The sequence below is a fragment of the Eumetopias jubatus genome, unplaced genomic scaffold (assembly GCF_037043125.1).
Source record: "Eumetopias jubatus isolate StellerSeaLion01/CBP00866 unplaced genomic scaffold, mEumJub1_p1.0 scaffold_9, whole genome shotgun sequence".
Classification (NCBI taxonomy): Eukaryota; Metazoa; Chordata; class Mammalia; order Carnivora; family Otariidae; genus Eumetopias; species Eumetopias jubatus.
The window spans coordinates 19992322-20019320 of NW_028274815.1; the positions used below are offsets into that span (position 1 = coordinate 19992322).

The following is a 26999-nucleotide window of genomic DNA, read 5'->3' on the forward strand; positions in this document are numbered from 1 at the left end:
GTTAGGCCTTTAATGTGGGTCAGTTGTCTAACCTGTTCTTGGCATCTACTTTGAAATTTCCATATGGCCTCACACCGCACTTTGGAATCTGAAATCTATCGAACTTGGTGGATCTGTCAAACCTTCCTATTAAACATCCTGTTGTGTTTGTTTTCTCTTTTTCCTTTGAAGGATATTGCTTTTATTTAGAGCATTTTCTCCGGTAAAACTTTCCCTCTGCCAGAGAGCCTCACTCAGATCGGTGAGATGGACTTTATCATCCCATGTCCCTGGGAGGCCCCTCAGCTTTCTTTATATCTACTTATTGAAGCCACATGCCTTTGATTAGGTAACATATGCACATAGTACAAAATTCACTCACATTAAATTTCCTTGAGTGGGTGTAACATAATCTACTTTACCAGTGCCATATTTGTAAAGATTCAGGTTTAGCCTTGTTGAGTGATTTAAATAATCCATTTATAGGGGCACCTGGCTGGCTTAGTCGGTAGAGCATGCAACTCTTGATCTTGGGGTTCTGAATTCAAGCTCCATGTTGGGCATAGAGCTTACTTTAAAAAAGTAAATAAAGATATTAAAAAAATAATAACCATTTGCATAATTGTTTGAGCGTGGGCTGTGGAACCGGACTGTCTCTATTTATGTTTCAGCTAGACCACTTATTTGCTGTGTGGCCTGAAGCATGCTACTTAACCTCTCTGTGTCTCAGTTTCTGCATCTCTAAAATGGGAGTAATACTATTTATCCTTTAGAGTTGTGAAGATCAAATGAATTAAAACATGTAAAGGGCTTATAACCATAATCAGCACACACTGAACACTTAATATACATTCATGTTTATTCTTCCTGGATAAAAGTGCTCTGTGGCCTCTTGCTGTTCCTAGGCTGGATCTGGATTTATAGATGGAGGGGAGCTAGTGTTTCTCCCCTTTGGTGTTGGGGAAGGGACTCCCTGGCTTTGTGCTGTGGTTGTGCTGTCTGGTATCTGCTGATCTTGAGGATGCCTGGGTGCTCTCTGTCTCATGGTTTTCACAGCTAAGTCTGGGGTCTGTGACTTGTGATCTGCTTGTCTCAGCAAGGTGTAGACTGATGGTACTTCCTGCCATTTACCTTCTCTGTGGTTCCTACTTGCTACTTCTCCAGTGTAGCCCTGTCCAGGCAGTTTGCTCCATCTTCCATGCCATGGTCTTCCTACCTTGGTGATCCCTCTGACGAGCTTCACTCTCCGCTGTTGTCCAGAGTTCGAAACAAGTTGCTGGGGCAGCAGCCTTCCTTGTCTTTGTGTTTGCTCATACCTAAGGAACGCACCTCTCCAAATTCTCCATTCTTTCTTGATTGGCTTTAGCCTTTCCTGCAGGACTTTCTTCCAGAAAGGAACTGTATTCCCTGACTTTTGGCTTGTTTGACAATATTCCTGTTGCATTTATATTTAAATGATGATAGGCTGCATATGAAAATCTTGGATCACCTTCTTCTTTCTAAGGATTGCCTCACTGTTTTTTGTTGTTGTTGTTGAATGTTACGATGGAGAAGTCTAGAGCCCATCTGAAACTTTTCCCTTTATAGATGAGTTGATAATTTTGTGTAAATATTCAAAATATTCTTTTCTTTGTCACTGAAGTCCAGTGACTTTACTGAGACATATTCTTGTTGACAATTCAAAATGTTTGTTTTCATCTTGCTTTGCTTTTTTTCCCTCAAACTTTTCTTCTGTTCTTTGCAGGTTTTCATGTGTTCACTATTGTTATTCCTATTGTGGCCCTCATTTCTATGATGGTAAATACCTTTTCTTTCTTCTTTCCTAATTTTTTAAAAAATATTTTATTTATTTATTTGACAGAGAGAGAGAGCACAAACAGGGGGAGTGGACAGGCAGAGGGAGAAGCAGGCTCTCCGTTGAGCAGGGAGCCCAATGAGGGGCTCGATCATAGGACTCTGGGATCATGACCTGAGCTGAAGGCAGATGCTTAACTGACTGAGCCACCCAGGCACCCCTTTCCTAATCTTTCTAATCAATTTTGAAAATCAATTTTATGCTATATTTTGTCTATGAAATTATAAAGCATATATGAGGACTAATTGAACGAAGATTTGACTAATAATATCTGGTTTTAGAAGTACACTAACTTAAACTAACAAGTTTACTCTAAAATTTATCTGGAAATTTTAAGGACCTAGAATAATCTTTAAAGTGGCAATCTTGAAGAAGAAGAATAAAGATGGAGGACTTACACTTTTAGGCATTAGATTTCTTGTAAATGATTGTCTACAATGATTAAGACAATGTGGTATAGATACTAGGAGAGACAAACAGGTGAAGGAACAGAAATCCAGAAACAGACCCACACATATACAGTTCCCTGATTTGTGATAAGTGTAATTCACGAGGGAAAGATGTTATTTGAAATAATCGTGCTGGGTAAATTAGCTACCCATATAGGAAAAAAGTTAACCTTGAACCCCTACCTCACTCTATATACTAATATTAATTTGAGATGGATCTTAGAATTAAAGGGAAAAATTAAAACAATAAATCTTAAAAAGAATGTGAGAGATTACTTTCATGACTTTCAGGTAGGCACTGATTTCTTTTTTTTTAAACACTATTTTTTAAAAAGATTTTATTTTTATTTATTTGAGAGAGAGAGAGACCAAGTGAGAGAGCACAAGTAAGGGGGAGGGGCAGAGGGTGAGAGAGAAGCAGAATCCCCACTAAGCAGGGACCTGACACAGGCCTGGATCCCAGGACCCTGGAATCATGACCTGAGCCAAAGGCAGACACTTAAACGACTAAACCACCCAGGCGTCCCTAGGCAATGATTTCTTAAACCAGGTTGCAAAAAGCACTAAATACAAAATAGAATACTGATAAGTGGGACTTAATTAAAATTAAGAACTTTTCATCAAAAAGATACCATTAGAGTGAAAAGGTAGGATACAGACCAGAAGAAGATATTTATATACACATATCTAACAAAGGACACCTATCCAGAATATACAAACTCCTTCATATTTTTTTTAAATTTAAATTCAGTTAATTAACATACAGTATATCATTAGTTTCAGAGGGAGAGTTCAGTGATTCATCAGTTGTATATAACACCCAGTGCTCATTACATCACGTGCCCTCCCTGATGCCCATCACCCAGTGACCCCATCCCCTCCAGCAACCCTCAGTTTGTTTCCTATGGTCAAGAGTCTCTTATGGTTTGTCTCCCTCTCTGATTTCATCTTGTTTTATTTTTCCCTCCCTTCCTCTATGCTCCTCTGTTTTGTTTCTTAAATTCCACATATGAGTGAAATCATATAATTGTCTTTCTCTGACTGACTTATTTTGCTTAGCATAATACCCTCTAGTTCCATCCATGTTATTGCAAATGGCAAGATTTCATTTTTTGATGGCTGAGTAGTATTCCATTATATAGAGATACCACATCTTCTTTATCCATTCATCTGTTGATGGACATCTGGACGCTTTCCATAGTTTGGCTATTGTGTACATTGCTGCTATAAACATTGGGGTGCAGGTGCCCCTTCAGATCACTACATTTGTATCTTTGGGGTAAATACCCAGTAGTGCAATTGCTGGGTCATAGGGTAGCTCTATTTTTAACTTTTTGAGGAACCTCCATACTGTTTTCCAGAATGGCTGCACAAGCTTGCATTCCCACCAGCAGTGTAAGAGGGTTCCTATTTCTCTGCATTCTTGCCAATATTTGTTGTTTCCTGACTTTTTAATTTTAGCCATTCTGACAGGTATGACGTGGTATCTCATTGTGTTTTTGATTTGTATTTCCCTGATGCCGAGTATTGTTGGGCATTTTTTCACGTGTCTATTGGCCATTTCTATGTCTTCCTTGGAGAAATGTCTGTTCTATTAACAAGAAAAAGACAGACGATCCAATAGAAAACAGGCAAAGACTTCACAAAAAATAAGCACATGAAAAGGTTTTAAACATGAGTCCTCAGGGAAATGTAAATTAAAATTACAATGAGATGCGGCTACCAGAATGCCTAAAATTAAAGGAACTAACAATACAAATAGAGGCTAGGATGTGGAGGATGCATTCCTGGTTTAAATGAGCACAGCTCCTTTGGAAAACTTTGTAATGATTCAAAGTTAAATATACAAGTACTTTTTGACCTAGAAATTCCACTCCTATGTATAGTCCCAACAGAAATGAATGTTTATATCCCCCAAAAAACATATACAAGAGTATTCATAGCAGTTTTTCTCATAATAGTTAAAAACTAGAAACAATTCAAATATTAATGGGTAAATAGTGGCACATTCATGTAATAGAATACTATGTAATATTGCAAAAGAATTAACGGCTATTCACAACAATATGGGAGAATTCACCAACATAATGTAAAGTAGAAAAACCTAGACATATAGGATAGTACATACTGTATGTTTTCATTTATGGTTCATTCAACACTAGACAAAATTAACTGATAGTGAATGATAATGGTTGAAACAGTGATTACCTTGGACTGGGAGGGGACAAGAAGGAACCTTATTGGGTGTTATTAATGTCCCATGTCTGTATCAGAATGTGGGCACATGGGTGTAGTTACTTTTTAAAAATTCACCAACCTATACATTTAAGACTTTGCTGTATATAAGTTCTACCTCAAAGAAAACAAATTTTAGTGCTAATTCATGGTTGTTCTTTTTAGCTTTGGAATCATTAAAAAGTTTTCCAAAGGAGCTGTGCTCATTTATACCAGGAATGCATCCTCCACATCCTAGCCTCTATTTAGTATTGCTGGTTCTTTTAATTTTAGGCAGTCTGGTAGCCGCATCTCACTGTAATTTTAATTTACATTTCCCTAAGGACTCATGTTTAGAACCTTTTCATGTGCTTATTTTTTTGTGAAGTAGCCATTCAAGTCTTTGCCCATTTTCTATTCGATTGTCTGTCTTTTTCTTGTAGGCTCCATGCCCAATGTGGGACTCGAACTCATGACCCTGAGATCAAGAGTAGCATGCTCTACTGACTGAGCTAGCGAGGCACCCCACTAAGTCGTGTTTAAACTTCAGTTGTCTTGTCATTTTCTCCTTGACCCCTTGTATCTCTGCTTTAAGTGCTTGCTATAAACAGGTTATTTTTTTCTAGAGGTTAGTTTTTTTTTAGTTCCTAGAGATAATGGAAATTTTTTTGGTCATATTTTCATTGTCTTTGCAGCAAGATACTTCTGCTGTAGTTCTTTGTCTGCCAATAATTTTCCCTATTATTTTTTAAGATTTTATTTATTTGACAGAGAGAGATGCAGCAAGAGAAGGAACACAAGCAGGGGGAGTGGGAGAGGGAGAAGCAGGCTTCCTGCAGAGCAGGGAGCTCGATGCAGGGCTCAATCCCAGGACCCTGGGACCATGACCTGAGCTGAAGTCAGACGCTTAACGACTAAGCCACCCAGGTGCCCCAGTAATTTTCCCTATTGATTTCCTCCTTTTTTGTTGGGTTTTTGTAAAGATTTGTGCTGTCTCCCTTTTGATTATTTCTTACCTTTAAGTAAGGGCACTTTTTCCAGCAGGGCTGACACACTGTATATCTCCAAAGGACAATCTCTGCATTGTGTTCTCTCCTAGGGGGTGCCGTTCGCACAAAATACAATATGAATGGTGTCTCTTGGAGACCCTGCTGCTTAGACTACCTATGTGCTGAAATACTTGTGGGGAAGGGACCAAAGCAGAGTGCCGAACCGCTCCCTGAACCCCCATAATCTAAGCAGAGTTTGTATGTGTGCTTGTATGAGCTGGCCTAGCCTTTCCTTCTCTTCAGAGGAAAAGCTTAGCAACGGGAGGGCAGCTTATTACTGACAGCCATTCCTCTACCTGGCATCACCATGCTAAGATGGTGGATCTACAACCTTCTTTCTTCACCTGCTTCCCTCCCCCTCTCTAGTCTCAAATGGAGTCCAAGAAAATTTCAGCAGATGGCTTGCACCAAGTCTGGTTCTAAGCAAGGTACTGTTGGTTTTGCACCTCGGGAATCCACTTGCTTTTGAGCATTCTGTGTTCTGCCAGCTCTGCAATATGCAGTCTTTCTGCCCGGATCTCCTTTCTTACTTGGGTTGGACTATCACCACAGAAAATAGCCTTCCTTCATATATGTTAAGTTTTAGGGTAAAAGTGACTTGGCCATTTTGTTAATGATTAAGTGTCTTGTTCTCCTTGTTGTTTTCAGGTGATTAAAAATATTTTGCTTTCACGAACAATGCTGCAGTTGTACATAACTCAGTTTGTATATATGCAAGTGTATCAGTAGAATAAATCCCTAAGATTGGAATACTGGCAAAAAACGATATGTGCATTTATCATTTGAACAGATATCGCCAAACTGCCCTCCCCAGAAGTTGTACCAATATATATTCCTGTCAGTAAGCATGCCCATTTCTCTAGACCCTTGTCAACACCATGGACTATTGTACATTTTGGTCTGTGCCATTCTAAGAGATAAAAAATGGAGTCTCAGTATATTTTGAAATTAAATTTTTCATTTCAGTTGTTTAAAAGTCATTTGTCTTACTGTTTCCTTTGTATATCCTTTTCTATAAACTGTGTTATCCATATCATTGGCCCATTTTCCTGTTGGGTGTTGGTCTTATTGATTTACAGGACCTCTTTATATTGAGGAAAAAAACCCTTTGTGATATGCTGTGCAAATATTTTTCCCAGTTTGTCATTTGTCTTTTGATTTTGCTTATAGCAATTATTGCTTTATTGATTTTTTTATTCATGCTGTAGCAGTTATGGACTCTTCTTTGATTTTTTTTTTTTTTTTTTTTTTACATCCTGAGGAATAATCTTCGCTGTAATACAAAGTGAGTCCCTTTGTGGTTACCACTCATGGTGAAACAGGGCTCAGAATGCATTCCTCCACATGATGCAATATGGCTTAAGGATCAGATTTTGTTGGAGAAAGTTTTAAGTCAGGGGCCATCAAGATGAGAAAAGGTGACTTGTCCTCTATCTTCTCATCATCCCATGGAGAGACACACCAGGACGTAGGTAATCAGCTAAACACAGAGTAGGTTTGAATTTCAATGGAAGGATGCCCTGTCCTCCCGCATTACTCTTTCTTCTTATAGGGCAAGCATAAAAACATTATGTCTGGAGTGGGGGGTAATCAGATAATGGGCACCAAGTATTTAGGAGTATGACTGTTTATAGGAATTACATGGGAAAGTGAGATGCCCAAAACTTGGGATCTTTGGAGCCAGTGGGAAGTTGTATAGTAAAAATTGAGGAGGGTAAATATACCAATTTCCTAATCTTTAATAGCTAAGGGGTCAAACGATTTCATTTAAAGCTGATAAATCGGATAAAGAGGAATAACACACTAATTAGTACAAAGGAAAACCCTAAGACTGATACCATAATCAACTAAAACTGGGTCAAGTTCTTGGTGTCAACTATAAAATCCATAGTAACTACTTTAGGCAGAAAGGGAGTTATTAGGTAGCTCATACAAGCATTGGAAAGGCTGGAAGAACAGGCTATAGGCAGAACTTCTGGAACAACTCTCAGAACCATACCGCAGAACCAGCCTGGCAAGATAGTTGCTACCATTGCCAGCAGCAGCTGGGCCCAGGAAGGCACTTCCTCAAAACCAGGAGCTGCTGCCTCCAACCCGCAGGAAGATCTGCTCCGCACAGGGTGTTCTTCCGCAGATAGCTGCATGACTCCCTTCCTGGGCTAGCCCCCAGAAGGCTTCCGCTCCTCTGTCTCAAGTTTGCAGGCTAAATTTGGTCCTAGACCCCTAGAACCTAAATAATGGTCTTGGGCTTAGAGGCTCAGTGTAAATATGTCAGTGTTCTCAGCTTTCAACCATTACCACCTGCCTGCCCCAAGGTAAATCCCCACTTTGACGTTCTCCTTTTGAAGCAACTGAGTGGTTTCTTTCCCCAGGATCTAGAAGAACCATTTTCTGAGGAGGAAGATGGGCTCCATCTAACTGTGTACAGAATAAACTTGTATCAAGTACAAATTCCTTCTCAGAATCAAAAAGGAGATGTTAAGAATATCCTGTGCTACATTCTTCCCAGCTTATAATTTGCCTTTTAGGGAATGAATATGATTTGAAGGCTGGTGTCCATGGTAGGCATTTAAAATCATTTCGTATTTAGTTGATTAAAATCCCCCCCTTTTTTTGATATGTGAGACAGCCTTTTGATACCAGTCAAGTCAAAAGGTGGGTCCCCAGTTCAGTGATCCTGTCATTCCCTCTTACACAGACTCACTGGTGTGTTCTTCTTTTCCAAGTCTGCATACCACATCCATACACTCTATGGGGAGATTATTTTTAGTCATCAAATTCCTTAACAAGTTGGTGATGAATTTCTGCTGGAGAGATTTTTTTTGCCTTTAAAAAAATCGAATCACAGCATGAATTTCATCTGGGAACCACATGTCTAGGAAATTAATTATTTCAAACCCAAGGGCATAAGAGACCACAGCTAAAATGGATCTAGTTTATGGTTCTGCCACATTTGCTCATAAAGCATTGAACTCCCAACAGAATCACTGTGCTACATGCTGGGCACTGGTTGGTAGCCTTGTAACTGTCTTCTGGTATGACTTGGATATTTGGGACCTGAAGTTTGAGGGAGTTTGTAATGTCCAGAAATGGAGAACAGGGGACCAGGTAAAATGATCAGTGTTGAGGGTTTCTGAGGCCATGAAATGTAGATCCAGGAAAATAGAACCACGGAAAGTTTTTGAAAAAAAAAAATCTGCTACCTATAGTAATGTTGATTGTGGTTATGATAGGAAATAAGATTGTAAGTTCCTTTAAGGAAAGGGAGGATCTCCTCCCTAGTGCACACCAGTGCATACTCTGACCTCATGAAGAAAAAGCCTTGACCTCATGAAGAAGAAAAGCAATGGCTTCTCTAGCTGCCCTTCAACAAATCATTGTTGGATGAGGGCAGTGAAGGATAATTATACCCTGTAAGGAGTAATTCAGCTAAACTTTGCATCTGTGCTTATGCACATCGAATAGGGTAAGGTAATCTTCCTTAGAAAGGCATTTTCCCCACGGAGAAAGCCTTAGAACTGAACTGGAAGACTTGGATCTTGTATACATCACCATATGTCTCTGCAACTTAGTGTATTCTGTATAAATCATTTATGAACATAAAATAGGCATGTGGACTACTGCATTCATTCAGGAGACCAATCCAGCTTTATCAAGAGAATTTGAGTGAGAGTCATTGTTATGGCCCTGTAATCCCCCAGAGAAACTCACCTCAGCCTGTAAGGGCATCTTTATGAGGATGTTCATTACATGTAGAGAGTGTACAGTAACCTAGTTTCCATCTCTAGGGGAATGGGTAAGTAAAATATGAAGAGTCTTTATCATAAAATACTCTACAGCAATTGGAAGTGATGAATTAGAGATGCACAGAGCAATATGGACAGATCTTTAAAAATAGTCTTGAGTAAATAAATAAGACAGAACAGTATCATAGAGCAATTTCATGTTAGCTAATTAAAATCACATTTGTGGAAAACAACCCATACATTTATCAAAGGTACATAGCCATCAGAGGACATATTCCATACATACTAGGAAGGATACCTATGGAGTGGGGATTGGAAAAACAACAATAGAAGAGAGGGGCCTTATCCAAAACCAGTGCTGAGAATATGGCATAATCATCTCCAGCCTAATGAGAAACATAGCAAAAACTGCCATTCTTCACCCCCATAATTGGAATTGTTCCATTCACTCAGCCTGCTGTCATGGGATTTCTTTTTTCAAATTGTTCTTTAGGAGCTCATGGCTTTTCTTATACTCTGTTCAGTGATACCATTGATAATGCTTGGAGTTCATGTAGGGTTCACAAATACTCTTCTGTTACTTAAACTTTTGTAGTCAAATTAAGTATTAGATGTGAATAGAAAATAATGAGTTTTTAAACTTGATCCAAATAAGTGTTATTTCCTGCAAAGTAGTCATAGATTCCAGCAGTTCTGCCAATGCTTGAAACAGTTTTGGAACCTTGTGTGTGTGTGTGTGTGTGTGTGTGTGTGTGTGTGTGTGTGCACGTGTGCATGTAAGGATCAGCCAAACCTTACATGATTTTAAAACCTAGCCTTACTTATCTGGCCGGTGCCTACCTCTTCAACCTCATCTCATCCCGGTCTCCCCATCTTGCCACAGTGTTCCAGGCACAACCTGCCTTCTTTTCCTCTCTGCAGCACACAAAATTCTTTCTTGCTTGGGGACTTTGCATAGCTATTCCTTTTGTCTGAGATGCTTGTCCTTCTGATCTTCTCTCTCAAGATGGCTCCTTCCTAAATGTTACATCCTCAGAAGGGCTGTTTCTGATTATCCAAATAAGAGTCCCCTAATAACTTGCTTTCCCACCACCTTGCTTTAAGTCTTCCCATTGCTATTACTATCAAATATTTGCTTCCTTGTTGACCGTATCCTTACCTTGAATAAGAGTTGCACATCCTCAACACCTAGAAAGGTGCCTGCCACATAGTAGGTGCTCAGGAATGTTTGTTGAATAAATTGAAGAGTATGATTCACTTAGATCTTTGTACCTGAGGTTCAAAAGTCAAGCGACCTGAATACAAGCCGTTATTGTAGATTCTTTCTCCCTTGTTAATTTATTATAATTTATTGTTTATTCTTTTATTATATCACTTCACATTTTACCATGTATCACATATGTCTATCTATAAATGCATCTATTTCTCTTACTAAGTTGTGGGCTTCTGAAAAGAATGAACTCTGTTTCTAATTTCTATATCCCTTGGAGGACTTAACACCAAACTTTGATATTCAAAGTACTAAATACATATTTTTATCATGTTGAACTGAATCTGAATGGTATGAATGTGTGTGTGTGTGTGTGTGTTTGTGTGTGTGTGTTACAGAGAGAGAGAAAGAGAACAATTGTGTGGGCCTATTTGGGTACATTTTGTGCCAGTGATTTTTAGACTCATTTTGAGTGTCTACTTACATTTAGAAAGTGCAAATTTGGACAGAGATCAAATTTCTGGGCCATGTTGTCATAACGGCCTGAATTCTGTAGGACATAAAACAAAATGGAAAATGGACAAATGGAAATAAATTCATGTACCTAAGATGGTAATACCCAATTTAAACCATACTGTGCTCCTTTCTATATAAAAGCAATGACAGAAGGTACTTAAAAGGGGGATAAGGCCACCAAAACCAGGGTTAACCTGGTAAATGGAGTAGGTAGAACAGATAGACTAGGGGCAATCTGAGGACTGACTCTGTGCCCCACTCATTTTTCCCTGCAGTGACTAGCATGGTGCATAACACATAAGAGACACTTAACAAAATTTGTTAAATGGCGGATTAAATGAAAAATGGATAAGTGAAAAGTAATGACTTTTTTTATATGACTCATAAGTTGGCTCAGAAGTCATTGGCTCAGGAGACTCAAGGAAAAGAGTTCCAAAAATGTGGCATCATTGACCTAAGTGTGAGATCTCTCTGGAACACATATTTAGCTGTAGAAGAGGCATTACTATCCATCAAGTCACCATCTTCCAGTCTCTCAGGCTAGAAACTTCAGAGGCTTATATGAGTCACCCACTTTACTTGTCTAACACACTTAAGCAGTCATTAATTCCTGCCAGATTTACCTCAGAAATACCCTCTGTTCCCATGGCCTTATTGCTTAATTTCTTTTTTAAAAAAATATTTATTTATTTATTCGAGAGAGAGAGAGCACAAGTGGGGGGAGGGGGGAGGAGCAGAAGGAGAGGGAGAAGCGGACTCCCTGCTGAGCAGGGCGCCCAAAGCAGGGCTTGATCCCAGGACCCTGACATCATGACCTGAGCTGAAGGCAGGTGCTTAACTGACTGAGCCACCCAGGCGCCCCTTGTTGCCCGATTTCTAGACAACAGCCTCTTGATTGGGATCTGGCCACCAGTATCACTCCTCTTTGCCATTCTCCCTCAACTCACCAAAATTATCCTCCTGTAACTGGCGTGTGAAACAGGCAGGAGCTGGGAGGATTCAAGCAGAAAGCAACTTTTGTTGACCTTATGACTGGCCCTTTAAAATTGCTCTCTCTAGTCTTTCTTCCCTACCCATGATTTCCTGCTTCCTTTCAAGTATTGAACAGTTCTGTCCAACGTCATTTCAAAACTTCAATTTCTTATCCAAATTAGAGTTCTCCCTCCCACTAGTGTGGGTCTCAGCCAGCCTTGTTTGCACATGGTTCACGGACATTTCTTCTCTCCTCGTTCCACATCCTCTTGCATTAGCTGGGCCCAGGAGAAAGAGGGGATTAGAGAAGAAGAGGCGAAGTGTTCAGTGGCTCTTGCAGTTGTCATCACAGAGTGGCACAGCAAATGGGTATTTCTCTAGCGGGGTGCCTTGGAAGGTTTGTTGGGAGACCCTTCCTCCTGGCGGATAGCCTACCATAGCATTGCTTGGATGATACCCACTTCAGCTAGACTCTTGAAATTCTCCCCTTATCATCTGGATTCCAGAAGAGCACCCCACGATGTTGGAATCATCTAGAAGGGTCTCTTTGAATATATAAGATAATGAGTCCAACTCTCTTCTTCATAAACTTTTGTTTCTTTACGTGCGGCTTATTCCTGCTGGGACCCATTGGCTTTGCTCTGCTGCCCGAGGTGCCACCAGCCAGCCTTTCATTACAGATTTTTCTTCCCAGCGAAATGAGAAGGCAGCCTCCAGGTTCCTTCTCTTAGTTTCTCTGCAAAAGCTGGAGGTATGTGAAGGTCTAACTGAGGCAGAACAAGCTCGAGGTCACTCTCTGCAAGTCCTGCCTAGACAGTCTTGTATCTCACTTACAATGTGTGTGCGTGTGGGGGCAGATATAAACCCATTGTTCTCGACTTTGGAGCCCCAGCCAAAACCCTGAGAAAGGAAGAGGTCTATTTTAACATGCTGTTACATTCCTTTAAAAACATCAGAAACTGTTTTGTTTTGTCTTAATTAACTGTTCTAAGCTTACAATGCCTGATTTTGAAGTCCCAGAAAAGACATTTTAGTAAGCTAAAAAAGGGATCTCTGAAACCCCATCATTTTGTAAACGAGAATCCAAAGTGCAGGAAAGTTGACTGACTAATGGAAGACCACACAGCTAGTAATGACCAGGTCTTGAACCTAGACCTTTGGCTTCTAAATGTTATACCCTTGAGATTGGCACATTATCCTACCTAATGTGCTTCTCCTCAAAGGGGACCAGAGACATTTACTACTAAAATAAAGCTACCTATGTGTAAGGATCAAACGAAAATCATACATACTTTTATGATTGTCAACGCCGATGAAATGGAGGCTGTATTAATGGATGATTTTAGTCTTTTGGCTTACCCGTATTTTCTAAATTTTCTGGGATGATCATATATTTCTTTTATCGTAAGGAAACAAAACATATACAATTATTCTTTTTAAGTATTGGTCTCTATTATAGGAAATAAATGCATATAAATAAAAACAAAATTGCACTTATACCTTTTTGGTAAATCCATTTAAGTAGAAGAATGAGACCTGAATTATAGTCTCGGAGCTACTTAACTGTGCAATCTTGAGTTAGTCACTCGACCTCTTTGGGAATCATTTCCTCAAATGTAATGTGTGGAGCCTGGGCTATATAAAAATCTAAGATATTTTCCAATTCTAAAAGTAAAAATTATTTCTTAAAATCCTTATGAGGAGTGATTATGAAAATTTATATGAAAAGTCTCAAAATATAAAGCTCCATGTAAATGTGGGGCAATAACAATGATTTCTTATCATTCTCTAACAATTAAGTGAGATCAGCCTTGTCGATTCATCTAAGCAAGGCACTCTGCCCCTGTGTTTACCCTCAAGGGCCCCACTCACTCTTAGTCCAGCCTCCTCCGTGAAGTATCTCAGACTACCCCAGCCCTCATTGCTGCCCCTTCCAGGACCTACAGACTCAGCCTGGCACTGCCCCATTGTGCTAAACATTTGATGCTCTTTGTTGCACACTGTGATTTCCTGTGTATTAGATTTTCTTTTCCAGTATGTTGCCTACAGACAGCAGCCATACTTGCTGTCCCCATTTCCCCAACTATCGTCCAACATAGGCCAAGCTCACAGGACACCCTCCATATACTAGTGAGAGGTGTCCATCAGGAGGAGGAAGATCTGAAAGGTCCACTTAGAGACTCAAGATTGGTGGGGTTTCCAGCCGTCCTTGGCACACGGTGCCTGAAACTGCCAATCTGGGTCTAGAAGAAAATGCAATTGATCCCTTTTCCTCCAGCTCCCTTTGGTTGTTTCCCCTCCCTGGCCCTGGGCGGCAGACTTTGGGTTGCTTTCTGCTGCTGTCACTTCCTGGAATTGGACCCATGGTTTGGATCTTTTCTGGAAAAGGGATCATGGGTCTCTCCTTACACTGCTGGCTCCAGGCAACCTTCCTTAGGCCAGGCCAAGGGAGTAGAGTCGGCCAGGCCATTAAACTATCTGGGGTATGCTCTAGGCCTCTTGGCTGAGAAGGCCAAAACAGTCACAGTCGGTTCTGCTGACTTTTGCTCTTCCCCAGAACCTGGGGAGGAAGGAGGAAGGGCCACCTCTCTCCCTTGCCTCTCCTAGGGTTGCCCTTCTGCCCTCCCCACCACCTCCTCTCCCCTGGTTGCCTCCCCTTCCCCCACTCCCTCTGGCCAGCTCTCTGACAATCGGCTTTCCTTACAGGAGGGGAGGTGATGGCCACCCTTTTGTGCCAGGAGGGGAGCTAGGTGATTTCCATACATGTTTCTCATTGTAAGAACGCCACTTGGTTGTCCCTCTAAGATGGGGAAACAGAACGATTGCCTCAGGCGGCACCTTAGAAGCTGCTCACCGCCTGACAGGAATTGTGTCACCCCCTGACCCGCAGTGCTGGCGCCGGAGGTGAGATGTCAGGGGGAGTAGTCCAAGCCCTCCGAAGTAGGCCACAGATGCTGTGCTGCACAATCCCAAGCTCTCCGATAAGCCCTTCCGCTCACACTGCCTCAAGTCACACATCCAAAGTGAAATGTGGGTGTTTTAATCACTGAAGAGAATCCTTAATACTGCTCCTTCAGCACATAGTTGCCTCTCTCGCGCCAGGAACCGCAGGGAGCCTATTGCTTCCCGTCCTGAACCGGTTCCAGAAGCGTTAGGTGATGCTCAGTACAATTTTCCGTTGTTATCATATGAGGCCCTTGGAGACGCTTCTCAATTCTAGCAATTAGCCACACAGGGGTCAACCAAGTGTTCTCAGCTCTAATTAACAGCTATGTTGAATCTGGGACACATGCAATTCCTTTGGGGATGCGCTCTTCAAACAGAAACAAAACCAGAATATCAAGCTCTTTCCTCCTTATAGGAGGCTGTGAAGTCTGAAAATTATTGCTGAGGGTATTCTTAATACAAAATTCTGGGAAGCCGAGTGGCTTTCTGAGCTGGATGTATGAATTTAAAGGTAAAAATACCATCTCAGCTCCACCATGAAATTATCCGGTGGGGCTCCTGAGGCTCTGGGGAGTGCTAGGGGAATTAGTTGTCTCCCAGATGCTCGCCCAGAGCCCAGCTACACCCAGCAGGCTACATGATATCATCGCCCCATGAATCAAAGGCTTGCTCTCTGGCTTCAGAAGGAAAAGGAAAAGGAACAGGATACTTTGTGTTGGGACTCCTGCCCCAAGTGGGAACTATGCTGATGCTTACTCAAGTTGTCTCTGGGTATGCTGGCTTCCTGCCCTCCCTGACAGCTGCAGGAGCTCTGTAAGAAATCTGAGTGAGAATTTCCTTTGCGGCCATGACGGAGAACCCAGGATCAAGAGCTTTGCAGACAGAAAAGACATTACCCTTCAAATACCCCAAGTCATCTAGGAGGGTCAAGAAGCAGCCGGCAAAAAACAGGACAGCTGACTGTCCAGCCCTGGATGGAGAAAATGTATTCCCCTGGGAACCACCCAGTTGGATTTTTCCTAACTGAGAGCAAATACGCAGAGGCATTTAAAAACAAGTATATTTTCATATTGTGAGATTTCAAACGGATAGAAACATACAGAACCATACCTATCACCCCTGATTGTTAAACGTTAACTTCGTGCCATAGTTACGCCCCATCTCTTGCTAAATAATTTGTGTGTATACATTTGAACCTCCCCCTGCTTTCCCTGGCCCCAGGTCCCATTAGCATCCCGAGGTTGGTATGTATCTTCCTGTGTTCCCATGCGGTTGTATATTTTCAATAAATACGGATGTACCCACAAGTGACAATATTCCTGTCTTTGAAGTGTATGTAAGTGGTATCATTCTGTGCCCCTCATTTAGCAACATGTTACTTCTCTCAGCATGCTCCAAAATCTAGCTCATTTATTTTGACTTCAGAGGTGTTTTATTATATGACTGTATCAAAATGTATTTATCCATTCCCTTATTGATAAACATTCAGTAATTTAATTTTTTGGAATCACAAACACTGCTGTAATGAATAGACTTATATGTGTCTCTTGGGGAACAAAAGGGAGCTTTTTTTCTTTAGGGTGGTGGTTTTGCTCTCGGGATCCTTTAAACTGTTGAAATTATTAAGGGCCCCAAATAGCTTTTGTCTATACGGATTATATCTATTGATATTTATGGTGTTTGAAATTAAAACTGAGAAATTTTTTAAAATGTTTATTTACTAGTTCATATAAAAATAACAATAATAAGGTCATTGTTTTTGCATTTTTGCAAATCCCCTTAATATTTGGCTTAATAGAAGTCAGCTGGATCTTTATACCTGCTCCTGCATTCAGTCTGTTGCAATATGTTGTCTTGGCTAAAGTATATGAAGGCAAACAGGCCTCACACAGAAATGTAGTTGAAAATGGGAGGAGAGTTTTAATAGCCTTCTTAGATAATTTTGGATCTTCCTCATAAAAGATACTAAATCAGAAGTCTGCAGGTAATAGTTTCTTAAAGATTAGCTGCAAATGGGGAGTCTGAAATCGTATCAATGCTTTTCTCATGCTTTGTTACACAAAAACACATTGATCTTTCTTGGGCATTTGGGAGACACTGGGTCACTGAGTTATACATGCCTTACAAATGTTGACAGATTTTATTATACAATATCAAAAAAACCACATTTATCTATCTCACCACCGATTTAATCATAAAGGTTTTTTAAAATTGGGAAACCATCAAGGTCTTGGTAGTGGACACAAATTTCCCAAAATTCTAAATTTGCTTGAAAGCTCAAAATTTATCATTGGCAACCGATGCAGTCAGTTGCTTTCCTTGAAGTGACAGGCTCACTTTGTTCATTTATGAGAAAATGCCCGCCAAAGTCCCAAGTCTGAATAACCATAGTTTTGTAGTTTTTCTTTCAAGTAGAAAGGGTGTTCTGTGAAAAAAAGCAGCTAGTTCGGCTCATAGTGCAAAAAAATGCTATTCCTTGAGAGAACCATCATACTTTGGTGGGCAGAAGTGCTTTATGTGTATTTTCCATTTCATTACACAGAGTATTAATATTAAAAAGACATGTACTTCAGAGATGAGATTTAATAAAATTTATTAATAATTTTTACTGCTTCATCAGTAAAATTACTAAGTACAACTGGATGATGATGATGATGATGATGATAATGATGATTTTGCATTAAGTGCCTAACAGTAAAGAATACACTGACAGGAGCACCTGGGTGGCTCAGTCGTTAAGCATCTGCCTTCGGCTCAGGTCATGATCCCAGGGTCTTGGGATCGAGTCCCGCATCAGGTTCCCTGCTGAGTGGAGAGCCTGCTTCTCCCTCTCGCTCTGCCTGCCTCTCTGTCTACTTGTGTTCTTTATCTCTCTGTCAAATAAAAAAAGAGAAAAGAATACACTGACAACCAGAACAGCTTGGTACCACGGCCTTTGTTTGTGCTAAATCACCAGCAGTTTTACCTGTAGGTAAATGGCTTCTGTATCATCAGTGCAAATAACAACACATTGAAGAAAAGGCAACTAGTTCAGAGTATAGATCTAAGAACGGAATTCTTGGGGCCTAGGATACATACATGTGTTCAGTTCTACAAGATAACAGGAAATTGCTCTTCAAAGAGGTCGTACCCTTTCAGACATCTACCAGCCATGTTTGAGAGTTCTTAGTTCTCCACAACTTGGCCAACACGGAACTTGTCTTTTTTTTTTTTTTAAGATTTATTTATTTTTTTGAAGTGGGGGAGATCATGGGGGGAAGGGCAGAGGGAGAGGGAGACAGATATTCCCAAGCAGACTCCCTGCTGAGTGCGAAGCCTGACGTGGGCCTTGATCTCACGACCCTGAAACTACCACCTGAGCTGAAAGCAAGGGTCGGATGCTTAACTTACTGAGCCACCCAGGCGCCCCGGAACCTGTCTTTTAACTATGGTTTTAGTGACTTGATATTGCCATTTTATTTTATTTTTAAAGATTTTATTTATTTGTCAGAGAGAGAGAGCACAAGCAGGGGGAGTGGCAGGCAGAGGGAGAAGCAGGCTCCCCACGGAGCAGGGAGCCCGATGCGGGACTCCATCCCAGGACCCTGGGATCATGACCTGAGCCGAAGCAGCCACTTAACCAACTGAGCCACCCAGGCGTCCCTTGATATTGACAATTTAAATTCAGTTTTGAAGTATGCCCCATCGTCTTATTTTTCTGTTCTTAACAAGGTCTCGAGAGAAACTATTTTAGCAGAGCCTAACTGACTGGGTTTTTACCAGACACTAACCAACCTGAAGGAAGGGAAATACCCAATGTCAGCCCCCTCTAAACTTCTTGTCTCGCTGAAGGGGTAAAAACGAAACAGAAGTGAGAAGCTCTTGTAAAGTCCCAGGCTCGGGGCAAAGACTCATCAAAAGTCTGTGACCTAATCATGGGACTATAGAACATTTCTCCCCCCAACACTTTACAATCACCACCACAGGAAGGCCTCTGAATGATAATGGGGGAATACAACTGAAGGGATTGCACGTCTCAGACATTACTTAAGAAGTCTTTAGAGACAGCTAAAGACAAGGGGGCAGACAGAAACAACGACCCCAGAGGAAATTTTAACCTCTGACGCCTATAGCGATAGTAAACAATAAACACAGTGTAACCCCAGTCAGCTAAATATAAAACTGCACACTAAAGTCCTATTGACCCCAGTTCCTTTTATCCACGTGTCATGTCTGGCTGTCAACAAAAAATTACAAGGCAGGGATGCCTGGGTGGCTCAGTCAGATAAGCATCTGCCTTGGGCTCAGGTCATGATCCCAGGGTCCTGGGATCAAGTCCCGCATCGGGCTCCTTGCTCAGTGGGGAGCCTGCTTCTCCCTCTGCCTGCCACCTCCCCTGCTTGTGAGCTCTCTCTTTCTGACAAATAAATAAATAAATAAAATCTTTTAAAAATCACAAGGCATACTAAAAGACAAAGAACATTTTAAAGAGACAGAGCAAACATCACAACCAGACTCAGATATGGCAGAGATGTTGGAATTATCAGAATGAGAATTTGGAACAACTATGATTAATATGCTATGAGCGTTCTATTTCTGTGATTCTAATTCTTACACTTTTTATTTGTTTCTTGCACAGGATCTCCAGGACAATGTTAAATAGAGGTAATAATGATGGTCATTCTTGTCTTTTCTCCCCCGAATGTTAACAATGCTTCTAACATTTCACTGTTGACTCTGTTTTCTGTAGGTTTTGCTCAATATTCCTTCTTAGTCTAGGAAGTGTCCTTCTATTTCTAGTTAAGAGTTTTGTAGGTTTTTTTTTTTAATCATAAGCGGATGTTGAGTTTTATTGAATACTTTTCCAGGATCCTGAGGTTATTATGTGGTTTTCCTTCTTTAATTTATTAATGTGTTGAAATGAAGCAATAGATTTTTTCTTAGGATAATTCATCATTACATTTGTCTGATAAACCCAATTGGTCATCATTAAAAAAAATCTATATTTCTGGATTTGGCTTGTTATTATTTTGTATAGGATATTTTTCTGTTTATGTTCATAATCAAGATTGACCTATATTTTTCTTTCTTTTAGGGTGATTGTCTGGTTTTGGTATCAGGGATATATTAGCCTCCTAAAATGAAATTTCCATTTTTGAGTTCATTTTCTGGAAATGAACTTGCCTGTAAAATTATTATGAGCCTCATGTTTTTTTGTGGTAGATTTATTTGTGATTCCATTTCTTTTATGATCGTAGGTCTGGTAATATTTTCTATTTCTTCTCAAGTTAAATTTAATAATTTATCTTAAAAACCCATGTCATTTGTTTTCAAATTTATCGGCACGAATTTGGTCAAAGAAGTTTTTATTGTAATCATAGTTTTATCTTCATATCGTGTCTAATACTGTTTATTTGTGCCTTCTCTTTTTTCATTAGTTGACCTTACCAGAACTTTGCCTATCAGATTTAATTGAATCTTAGATATCACCAATCATAAAATATTTTAGAAATGCTAAAATGTGGGGAAAAGTGTCTCAAAGTAAATAAACTGTTATCTTCTTAGCTTCCTCAGTGTTTGTTTTTCATTTCATAAATGTCTGCTGTGAGTTTATTATTTCCTTCCTTCTACTTTTTTTCACACTCCATTATTCATTTTCTAACATCTGGACTTAGAAATGTAACTCATTAATTTTCATTCTTCTTTCTAAAATATATGCATGTAAGGCAATAAATTTTCCTTTTGTGTTATTTGTGCTATGAGTTTGATATACAATGTTTTCACTGCCTTTCATTTTCTATGTATTTCATTTGCATAATTATTTCTTCTTTGAAGACTAAATTAATAAAAATGTGTTTTAAAATCTCCAAACATTAAAAAATATTTTTGTTATTTATTTCTAACTTTATCAGATTGTGTTCAGAAAACATGATTTACATATAAATTCTGTAGTATTTGTTAAGACTTCCTTTATGGTCTGGCACATACTTAATATTTGTAAATGTTTTTTATGTAATTTTATAAGTGATCTTGAAAAGTTATATATTCTATAACTGTTGGGTATAGGGTCCTCCATATGTCTATCGGATTGAATTTGTTAAGTCAGTTACACAAATCATCTGTATCTTTTTTTTTTTAAGATTTTATTTATTTATTTGACAGAGAGAGACACAGTGAGAGAGGGAACACAAGCAGGGGGAGTGGGAGAGGAAGAAGCAGGCTTCCCGCAGAGCAGGGAGCCCAATGCAGGGCTCGATCCCAGGACCCGGGGATCATGACCTGAGCCGAAGGCAGACGCTTAACGACTGAGCCACCCAGGCACCCCAATCATCTGTATCTTTAACTAAATTTGTCTGTTTGATCTCATTATGTCATGTGGGAGAAATGTTAAAAATCTACCAATGTTATTACAGATTTATCAATTTCCTTATAATCTTGTCAGATTCTGCTATTTTTTTAAAAAGGTTTACTTATTTATTTAAGGAGAGAGAGTGTGTGCATGCTGCAGGAAGGGGCAGAGGGAGAGGGAAAGAAGCAGGCTTCCTGTTGAGTGTGGGGCTCCTTGCCGGGCTTGATCTCATGACACTGAGATCATGACCTGAGCCAAATCCAGAGTCGAATGCTTAACTGACTGGGCCACCCACGTGCTCTTGTTCCCTCTGTATTTTAAGGGTATGCTGTTAGGTCTGTAATCTCCTCATGACTTAATTTACTCAACCATTCATTTATTGAGCACCTACTATATGCCAGACATTGTTCAAGACAGTAAAAAAACAGCCTCAAATATACAGAATTATTACTCCTTTCATTATTAAGTAATGGTATTCTTTATCACTAATAATACTTTTTGCTTTAACATTTACTCTGTATAATAATAATGTTGGCATATCAGCTTTTTGAAAATATATATTTTTCTGTGTGTGTGTGTGTGTGTTTTATCTCTGTTTTCATCAACATATGGCAGGACTTTGTTGTTTTTTAAATTCAGTCTGAGAATAGCTGACTTTTAATGGAGTCAGAAAATCATCTTTTTTCTTTTATTTTGATCATGGGTATATTTGGTATTAATCATAGCAAGTTATTTTGTATTTTCTGTTCACCCTGTTCTTTCTTTGTTTCTCTTTTCCCGTCCTGTACTGTCTTGATTTTTTAAAAAGGTTTTATTTATTTTTCCTACAGAGAGAGAGAGAGTTGGAGTGGGGCAGAGAGAGAAGGAGAGAGAATCCCAAGTGGACTCCATGCCAAGCACGCAGCCTGATGTGGGGCTTGATCCCACGACCCTGAGATCATGAACTGAGCTGAAACCAAGAGTTGGAGCTTTAACTGCCTGAGCCACCCAGGTGCCCCACTATTTGTCTTGATTTTTTAAGTCCTCTTTTTCCCTCTGTTGGTTGGAAGGTTGTATGTTATATATCTATATTTTTAGAGGCTTTTTTGTTATTGTTAATATTTAACATGTACAATTGCTGTTAACAATGTTTCCAGTTATAACCAAGAGTTCTATCCTCTTTCCAAACAGCACAAAGTTCTTAAATTCTTTAAATATAATCGCCCCACCTCCCATTTGACATGTTCTTCTTCATTCATATTTAATTTATTTAATTAAATTATTATATTTATTAAATTAAATTACTTAATTTAATATTTGGTTTCTGTCCTCCAATCAGTCTTCAATATTATTGCCATTGTTTTTACAATTAATATTTGTGTCCATTTTACCTACATGTTTGCCAGTTCATCTCTCAACTATTTTTTGCATCTCATTTCTTCTTTTGTATTGATTTCTTTCTTCTGAACTCCAGGAAGAAGTAACTATCACAGATCTTCTAGGGATAGCCTGTGAGTAATAAACTTTTTCTCTGTTTGCCTGAAAATGACTTTATTTTAGCCTTATTTTAGGAGATACTTAATGTGTATAATTTTTAGTTAGTTATTTTCTCTTATTATTTCTTTAAAGATACAAATCTAATCTTTCAAACTCTATCTTTTACTGATGAGAAATCTGCTGTCAGTCTGACAGCTACTCTTTTGTGGTAATATGTTCTTCTCTGGTTGCTTTTGAGACTTTTTCATTATCTCTGGTATTCTGTAGTTTTGCCATCATGTGCCTCTTTTGGTTTGTTTGTTTTCATGCCTGGTCCTTCAAAGTGAGGATTTACAACTGTAAGTGTGGAAAATTCTCATGTATTTTCCCTCAACATTGCCTCCTGCCCTATTTTCTCCTTCAAGGAGTTCCTATTAGAGGAATATGGTATCTTCTCATCATGTCCCCTCTCTTAATTCTCTCATGCATTTTCCATCTCTTGATCCCTCTGAACGTGATTTATTCAAATCTTATTTTTCAGGTAACAAATTCTCTTCTCTATGTCTAATATACTGTTTAATTTGCCTTTTAAGCTTTTTATTTTGGTGATGATATTTTTCATTTCTAAAAGTTTTGTTTGTATTTAAAAAATCTGCCTAGGTTTTCTTAGTCATAGCTTACATATCTTTACTCATTTGTGTGTGTGTGTAGTTTTATGCAATCTTCTTTTTTTTTTTAATTTTTATTTATTTATTTGACAGAGAGAGACAGAGAGAGGGGTGGGAGAGGGAGAGGCGGGCTTCCCGCGGAGCAGGGAGCCCGATGTGGGGCTCAATCCCAGGACGCCGGGATCATGACCTGAGCCGAAGGCAGACGCTTAACGACTGAGCCACCCAGGCGCCCCGGTTTTATGCAATCTTCTAACATGTATAGCTTTGTGTAACCGCCACCACGATGAAGATACAGAAGTGCCCCATCCCTGCAAGGCCCAGGCTGCTTTCAGAGCCACACCCACTTCCTTCACTCTCCCACCCTGTTCTTGACCTCTGGCAACCACAAATCTGTTCTCCATTTTTATCTTTTATTATATCAAGCATGTTATATACATTGGATAGTACAGTATGTAACCTTTGAGATGGGCTTGTCTCACTCAGCGTAATCCCCTTGAGATCTATCCAAGTTGTGTTTGTAATTAATAGTTCACTCCTTTTTATTGCTCAGTAGTACTCTATGGTTTGAATATACCATAGTTGTTTAAACTTTCACCAGCTGCAGACATCTGGGTTGTTTCCAGTTTTATGCTAATATGAATAGAAATGTTATGACTATTCATGTACAGGTTTTGTGTGAACATAAGTTTTCATTTCTGGGGGTGCCTGGGTGGCTCAGTCTGTTGGGCGTCTGCCTTCAGCTCAGGTCATGATCCGAGGGTCCTGGGATCGAGTCCTGCATCGGGCTCCTTGCTCAGTGGGGAGCCTGCTTCTCCCTCTCCCTCTCCTGCTTATTCTCTCTCAAATAAATGGATGGAATCTTAAAAAAAAAAAGTTTTAACTTCTCTGGAATAAATGCTCAAGAGTTCAGGTGCTGAGTTATATGATAATTGCATGTTTAGTTTCAGATGAAACAGTCAACTCAACTGTATTCCAGAGTGGCTATGTCCTAGCACTGTATGAATGATCCAGTTTCTCCATATCCTCACCAACATTCTAATAGGAGTGCAGTGATATCTTGTAATGCTTTGCATTTCCCCAGCAGCTAATGATGTCTAGCACTTTTTCATGTGCTTGTCAGTCTGACAAGCTGTCTATCTTCTTGGGTGAAATGTCTGTTCATATCTTTTGCCCATTTTCTAAATGAATTTTTTTTTTTGCTGTTCAGCTTTTGAGAGTTTCTGTATTGTCTAGATACAAGTACTTTGTTGAATATGTGGTTTGCAAATATTTTTCCCGAGTCTGTAACTTACCTTCATCATTTCACAGGGTATATTGGAGGGCAGAAGTTTTAAAGTTTGATGAGGGACAGTTTATCAATTTTTCCTTTTAAGAATCATGTTTTTGGTGTCAACTCCTTTGTCATTTTAACTTAAATATCTAGAATTCTCTTTCTGATTTGCTGTTATGTCTAGTTCGTAGCACACAAATTCTTTCCATTGTATGTGGGAGCTCTACCTCACACTGGTTCACTTCTTCATCTCTTTTGTATATTATGAACTCATTTTGGAAGATAAGAAATATTCTTTTTTTCTCATCGTAGTCCCTTGAACTGTAGGAGTCACTCTGCTTTGATGTTTTATATTTTCTCTTGCCAGGGCTTGAGAAATTTTGTGAGTCCTAGACCAATTAGGGATTTCTATATCTTACGGGCACTAAAAACATGAATCCTACACCCTCATTTGAATAGTCTAGGGTTTTTATTCCTGCACTGGACATGTAATTGATCTAGTATTGGGCACAGAGCTTCTTCGCAACTTCTCTGGGCCATTGGGATACCTCTTTTCTTAGTTCCCTTGTCATGAATTTAATAGACTTATCTTGGCAAAGTCCTAGTTCCAACACCCTGCCTTTTTCAAGTTGAGGGTCATGTATTTTTCCCTTCATGGATGTCCAATTCCCAGCCTCCAGCCCTATGGAGGCTGGGAATATCAAAGTTATATCAAAGTTCAGTATCCCACTTTGCCGGGTTACTACAGGATAATTGAAATCTAGTGCTCTGATTTTGAATCTACTTTTTGTTCTTGATAAAGAGTTTCCCTTTCTGTTTTTCCTTTCTTCCTTTCTTTCTCTCAGTCTTGACTAATTAAATTTTTTGTATGATTTTATACAGCATTTTAATATATTTGTAGTGAAAGTTGGTCCACAATAGTTTAATATCCCATGCTGTCAGCACCAAAACACTCCACATGAGAATTTTATTTATTTTTTTAAAGATTTTATTTATTCATTTGAGAGAGAGAATGAGATAGAGAGAGCATGAGAGAGGGGAGGGTCAGAGGGAGAAGGAGACTCCCCGCTGAGCAGGGAGCCTGATGCGGGACTCGATCCCAGAACTCCAGGATCATGACCCGAGCTGAAGGCAGTCAGCCAACCAACTGAGCCACCCAGGCGCCCCACATGAGAATTTTAATCTTATAGAAAATTACGTACAATCTGAGAGGTAAAGAATGAAAAATTAAGAATCCAGAGACTACAAGAAAAAGATAAGAGTGATATTAAAATGACAAAAGTTTGGCAGGGAAGCCCCTAAAATTTCTCCACTCACCCAAGTATAGGTTTCTATGCAATGCATCAATTTTTTTCTTCTAAAATCTTCCTGATTGTTTATTTCTCTGATTCCATTCTCTTGAACAGGCACGTTGATATTCCAGGGTATGCTGAACATAAAGAATTCTAGGCCTTGTCCCAAGCTTTGTTTCCTGAATATTCCTCCTCATACCCTCTCCTCCCCAACCTGCACTGTAATTTTAGCTTGTTCTACCTTAGCAACAGGTTTCTGATTACCCAGTCACTTCCTGTGCCTATCACCTGGAAATGTTTTCTAAGCTTATCTCAACAATTTAGTGCTCATTTCACACCCTTAATCCCTAAATTGCTTGGTATTCTTAGTTTCCCAATTCTTCATGCCAAAAAGTTTGGCATAAAGTTGGCCTCATCATGGGTAGAATTCTGATAAGTGGGAAGAAAGGGGGGGGGTCCCCATGCATGAAGGAATGTAAGAGATTGCCACAGCTAACGTGTAAGCAGAAAGGCCTCATGTTGTAAAGTAAAACCATGGCTTAATGCTCATATTTCATTTTTTCTTCAGGGCCACACACATTTTTACTTCTCCGTTTTGTGTAAGCAATGGTGCTTCTGATTAAAGTCCTCCAAAGGATTTGTATTGCACTTAGAACAAAATTTAAATTTCTTACAGTGGCTTACAAGGACCAACATGCTTTGGTCCCTGCCTAATCTCCATCTCATCTCTGAGTGTTCCTTTCAATACGTAGATTCAAATCTTCTCTTATTTCTAGACATTTTTTCTTGGATTCTAATTTTAAATATTTCTTCTGTTTTAATGTTTTGTTTTTAGTCTTCAGGGACTCCCTATTATCCGTATGTTGGATCTTCTTTGCATATCTTCTATACTGACCTCTTTGAATCAACCTTAAATAAGTGGATATCACTTCAACTCATACGTATACTGTGTGCCTAGTATGCTAGTGTGTACCTCTGTTAGGGATCCAGAAAACAAAGAATCAAACATGTTGCATTTTTGCTTTTTATGGCCAATAATCTACATAT

General features: G+C 39.5%; 1 long non-coding RNA gene across 1 annotated transcript in view; it reads left to right on the plus strand.

Moving 5' to 3' along the window:
- Positions 1 to 22300, plus strand: part of LOC114205925 (uncharacterized) — a 44497-nt gene extending 22197 nt beyond the window's left edge. The window contains exons 4-5 of the long non-coding RNA XR_003608499.2: positions 19555 to 19580; positions 22095 to 22300. This is a non-coding gene — a long non-coding RNA (uncharacterized LOC114205925). The remainder of the gene's footprint in view (positions 1 to 19554; positions 19581 to 22094) is intronic.
- Positions 22301 to 26999: the final 4699 nt, after the last annotated feature.